Below are 5,840 nucleotides of genomic sequence, written 5' to 3'. Positions count from 1 at the left end.
TCTGTCATCCTCACAGCCTTTCATGTTCCTTTTATAGTGTCCTGATTTATTGTCTTTTGTACTTTTGTATCTGTATTACTCCAGATAAAGTAGTTCAAGTTAATTGTTAATCATAATCAAAGGAATGTTCCAGGTTCAGTAGATTTTAATCTCTATTCACAACATTTGCGGCACTATGTTGACAGACAGAAAATAACTCTCTCCCTTTAAAAAAATAAATACAATTATATATGATGTTCGGCATCCTTATAGCATGCAAAGGGAAAATTACAGAAACCTCCGGTCTGATGAATGGATTGTCGGATCTCACACTTTAATAATATTTATTGGACAGGCTTAATAAAAGGCTCTGTGACTCTCTTTCTTAGCGTTATTCTCACTCATTTGAAGGGTCTGCTTCACACACACATGATTTGGCACAGGCTTTACTTACACTGAGAGTGCTGGGACACATTTACAATCACACTACGACAATTTGCCATATCCACTCAACCTTACCTGCATGTCTTTAGACTGTGGGGGAAACCGGAGCACCCGGAAAAAAAACAACGCTTCCCTTTCAGTCGAGAATGTCAGACGTAGTCAATGTCAGACGTAGTTTACGTCAACTGAATGGGGATCAAGCTTAGGGAGCCTGTCTTCTTCGTACTACTATTTAATCAAGCCAATTCAACATTGGTGTGCGCGATTACATGCTCCACTCCGCAGAGTGGGTATAAACACGGAAGTGGACGCACGCACCAGTTGCCTTTCGCTTCGGAGCCGATCGGATGAAGAGTACTATTGTTTACATAACAAGCGAGTGTGTCGGTGTTCTTGCAGGGACACCTCCCAGTGTTGGTGTTTCTACAGCGTGAGTTCAGCGGTGATCACAAGCTTCTCAAGCTCTCAACTGCTGTTTTAACAGCATCAAATTTCTATTTATTTGTGTGTTTAAAAAGTTAATGTTCCCATTGCGGGAATATGACTGTCGCGGTGTTGAGGTCAAGACTCACCTGCGTCCGCGAAGCGCGAGTCCCTATTACCATGCCCCACCTTCAGGTGCCGCGTGGGGTGGGTGATTGGAGGATAGTGGTGGAGTCCGCCGTGGAGCGTGCTGGTCCATCTGTAATGGGTGGACCGGCCGTTTCACCCAGGGCTCCCCCAGAGGACAAGACGCCGATTGCAGCATCGGAGGGTGAGCTGGCCTCTGGAGATGATGACTCGACTGCGTTATCTCCCTCTGGGAGCGTAACGTTGCTCGAGCTGGATCCAGAACTGTCAGCTATGCTGAATTGGGCCGCCGAGGCTGTCGGCTCGAGCGGAACCCTCCACCGTGTCCCGTTCAGTCTCGGTTGGATGATTGGTTCTCAGCCCGCCGCCCCAGTGCCCTTCTTTCGCGAAGTGCATGGAGAGCTTACTAGGTCGTGGACAGCACCTTTTACTGCCTAAAACTGCCTGAGTGGTTCTTCCCCCCTTGCTACCTTTGAGGGAGGAGCGGTGAAGGGTTATGAAGCTATCCCTCCAGTGGAGAGGTCTGTTGCGACAACAGGTGTACCTGTGTCCAACGGCCGCTGCATCTGGGGGATCCTTGTCCCCCCTGCAGGCCTGTGAGCTCGTGTCAGGTTTGACGGTCAGAGCCTACAAAGTTTGCGGGCAAGCCACCTCCTCTTTGCATGCCATGGCGTTGTTGCAGGTCGATCAGGCCAAGACACTCATGGACATGCACGAGGGTAGTCTAGACCGTGCGCTCATGAGTGAGCCCCACACTGCTGCTGACCTCGCCCTCATGGGCATGAGCGTCGCAGCGTGCGTGATCGGTCTAGCGATGTCCACCCTAGTGGTCCAGGAGCGCCATTGTTGGCTCAGCCTGGTTGAGATGGTGGATGCGGACAAGGTTCGGTTCCTGGACTCCCCAGTTTCTCAGGTTGGGTTGTTAGGCAACATGGTGGAGAGCTGCGCCTGCTCTTCGTTGAGGGCGTCCCCTGCCGCTGCCTCCGGTTCCGCCGCAGCAGCCTCCACCCAGGCCCCAGCGTAGAGCCAGCAGCAGGCAGGCCGCCCGGTCTGTCTAGGGCACTGCCAAGCCAGGGGGCAAGTGTCAGACTTAGCATCCCTGAGACAGGCCACCCAGGGATGGGGGGGACGAGCTCTTCAGATGGTTACTGTTCCGCCACTGGCTCCCCGGAGTCCAGTGGTACCCGAATTGTTTAGAGAGCAAATTCCTCCGTCCCTGGGTCCCAAGAGGGTCCCCTCTTGTTCGCTAGCCGGCAGCATGGTGCGTTCGAGGACCCGGTCATCCGCCTTCTCACGCATCCCCTGTTGCCCCGTGGAGACAGGTAAGTGTTGCACCGCACACTCAGACCCCGCATCGGGCTGCCCCGAGCCGGGTCCCTGTCCTCCACCCTGCTGCCCCACCTCGGGTACGTCTGTGGTCTTCTGGGCCTGGGCCTGGTTCAAGAAGCGGAAAGAGCTTCCCAACTGGTCCAGACCAGACCGTGACCATCAGACTCTATGCGATTGCTATGCGATTCATTATCGCTCGGTGCCCGCTCAGGTTCAGTGATAATCATCACACTAGGTGTTGAGCAGAAATGCTTCTGAAAGCTCAGTGATATTCATCACATCTAGTGTTGAGCAGTGCTCCTGTCTTATGCGCATGTCGCTGTCCTACTGGCGAAGGAAGTGATATACCCCGGCCTGCCGCCAAACCCTCAGCCCGTGATCAGACCTTTCGTTTATTCGAGCCGATCGCTCCTAGAACGAGGTCCACTAACACGACTGAGGGGCCATGTACAAAGAGCATGCTTTAACGGAGGCCTGGGCGACCTCCGACTGCATTGGCATTCATTGCCTCGAGTTGTTGCAGTTCACCTCACTTTGAGCCACCGCTGCTCAGCGAGCTGGTACTGGTCTGAAAAGAAAGCATCGCGATCGTTGCGCTTAGCTTCCCTCACATGTCACAACTCGCCCGTCACCTCCTCCTTGGAGTCAGAAGCTTCTGAGGTCACTTCAACATTCCACTATTTCTTCCGGCCTGCTCAATCGTGCCGCCGACGAGCCTCACGACAGCCTATGGCAAGGGAGAGTGGAGACTCCATCCCCAGGCGGTCTAGCTGGGCAGGGACAACTTCGGGGCCGTACAGTTACATCTGTTTGCCTCTCCGGATTCGTTCCTCTGTCAGTTGTATTATTTCTGTCCGAGCGGACAACCCTTGGACAGACACTGGCTCTCAGCTGGCCCCAGGGCCCCGCAGAAATGTGTTCCCCAGTGAGCCTTCTAAAAAAGCGGCTTTGCCGTTTATTGTCGCTTGGCGCCGCTCAAGTTCAGTGATTTTCATAACACTTAGGTGTTGAGCAGTGATGCTCCTGAAGCTCGGTGAATTTCTTCACGCTCAGGTGTTGAGCAGAGATGCTCCTGAAGCTCGGTGAATTTCTTCACACTCAGGTGTTGAGCAGAGATGCTCCTGAAGCTCAGTGATTTTCTTCACACCTAGTGTTGAGCAGTGCTCCTGTCTTGTGTGCGCATGTCGCTTGCATGTGCCGTGCTATCTCAGGAGTGGAGCAGGTCTTGATAGTTGCCCCTTATTGGCCCAACCAGACCTAGTTCCCCTCGACAACCCCTGAATACTTTCTCAGGGAGGTGGCATGATGGCACCCGCGTTCAGACCCCTGGAGATTCCAGGCCGGTCCTGAAAATGGATGCGGAGGTTCAGGTGGCTACCGCAGGACTGTGTGGTAGTCACCATCACTTCTGTGAAAGCACCCCTAAGAGGAAGTGTTGCTTACGCCAAATAGAAGTGGAACCTACTCATTGAGTAAGTCTTCTCTCCATGAGGAGATCCTGAAGGCGTTCGGCCATTTCAGTGCTCTCTTTCCTGCAAAATGGGTTGGAGTGAGGACTGTGTCCTCCACCCTCAAAATGATGTTGCCTCAATCTTTTCTTTGACGCACATCATGATGCAGTAGCTGGGAAGCACGTCCTGATCGTCAAGTTCCTGAGGGAACAAGGTAACCAAAGGCCTTGCGCCCCTTTTTATCCTGTTGGGCCTTATCTCTGGTGCTACTGCACTGCAGAGCAAGCAAGCAAGCAAGCAAATTTTATTTATATCGCACTTTTCCAAACAAGTCAATGCAGTTCAAAGTGTTTTACAGGCACAAAAATAAAAAAAACACAAGTACAAGTAAAATACAAGAATAAAATAAAAATTTATGAAAATGTATTAAAATGAAGAAAAAATTTAAAAATATATTACAAATATTGTAAAATATTATAGGAAGGCCAGGCTATATATGTTTATTGATATGTTTTTGATTTAGACTTAAAACTATTTATATTTCTAGCACGTCTTACTTCTTGTGGAAGATTATTCCAGAGGCGAGGAGCATAGCGGTTAAAAGCAGCATCACCAAATCTTTTAGTTCTACTGTATGGTACTGTTAAAAGTAAAGAATCTGATGATCTGAGTCCTTACAGATTCATATACTGTAAGCATTTTTAAAAGATAATCTGGAGCAAATCCATGCAGTGCCTTATAAACTAATAAAAGGTTTTTAAAATCAATATGAAAACTAACAGGTGAAGGGTTACAAATTTAAGAATCTATTTCAGATATGCTTCCTTACATAACATCACAGTGAAGAATACTGATTTTAGCATTTGAGGTTTTAATTTAGAAAGTATATAAACTGAGAAAGTGATTATTGAGTTTACAACAAGATATTCCTGCCCGACCTGTTTTTCCTTTGTAAGTTAAATGAGTCAGATCACGGAGACGCTAACCTATTGTCTTTAATGGCTCTTGGAGCAAGAGCCACAGTCCAGACGTTGAATCGTATGGCTGATTGGATTAGCACATATGCATTTGAGTGGTTATGCTGATTGGATTGAGACTGGTAACACGCTGGAGTCTGGGTTTCCTTAACCTGTATACTCATTTACATGCTTTGTTTGAATTTGTCTCCACCTTCAAAAGTCCCTCCTCCTAAAATGCCTATAAGACACCATGTAAATTTATATACTTTAGATTATGTTGGAAGCACCGCAGCCGCGCTCAAATAAAGAAACTCTTCTGTTTGAACGTGATCCCCAACGTCTCCTGGTCTGCTTTGAAGAAAGAAAAACTTTACAACACAGGTAACCAATGTAATGATTTTAGTATAGGTGTGATGTGTTCTCTCTTCTTGGTCTTTGTCAATACTCGAGCAGCAAAGTTTTGTATTAATTGTAGTTTATTTATTGTAGTCTTTGGTAGACCAGAAAGGAGGGCATTACAATAGTCAAGCCTGCAAGTTATAAATGTATGCATTAATTTTTCTGTATTGGGGAAAAATTCCCCAATTCCCCAGAGACCGCCCCTGAGCTTCCGTTTTTAAAGAAACAGTTCTCTTGCTTGCATGGTCTCTACTAGAGGGTATGGACTTGCTCATCTTCGGTCAACGAGTTGTGCCTGGAATTGGGGCCGGCTTAACTCTCACGAGCTGAGAGCCTGGCCTGGCTATGTGCCCAAGGATATGTGCCCTCTCCCTAAAAGGTGGGACCAGGTGGTGAGCCTGCAAGCGCTGCCCCGGAGGAGGCAGACCCAGCCCTGACTTTCTCTGTCCGTCCGCTTCATTGCGGTTATACGTGCACAGAATACAAGCCTTAGGACCTCAGACCAGCTCTTGTCTATTAGGAAATCAGCAGAAAGGGAAGGCTGTTTCCAAGCGTCGTTGGCCCATTGATAAAGGTGGCTGCCCCTTCATTTTGGTGAAAAAACCCGAGATGCACGTGTCCGAGTGTGTGCTCTCGCCTAGGCGTTGACACAGTGTGCTTCGCTGACAGATATTCTAGAGTTGGGGGCTGGGCGACACCTATGTTCTAG

General features: G+C 48.9%; 1 protein-coding gene across 1 annotated transcript in view; it reads left to right on the top strand.

Moving 5' to 3' along the window:
* LOC311289759 (uncharacterized protein) overlaps positions 1-5,840 on the top strand; it is a 123,701-nt gene that overhangs the window by 63,222 nt on the left and 54,639 nt on the right. The window lies entirely within an intron of this gene.

This window comes from Rutilus rutilus (genome assembly GCF_951802725.1).
Source record: "Rutilus rutilus genome assembly, chromosome: 4".
In the NCBI taxonomy this organism is placed as follows: domain Eukaryota; kingdom Metazoa; phylum Chordata; class Actinopteri; order Cypriniformes; family Leuciscidae; genus Rutilus; species Rutilus rutilus.
Note: the sequence above shows the minus strand (reverse complement) of the source record. Positions and strands in the feature narration are given on the sequence as shown.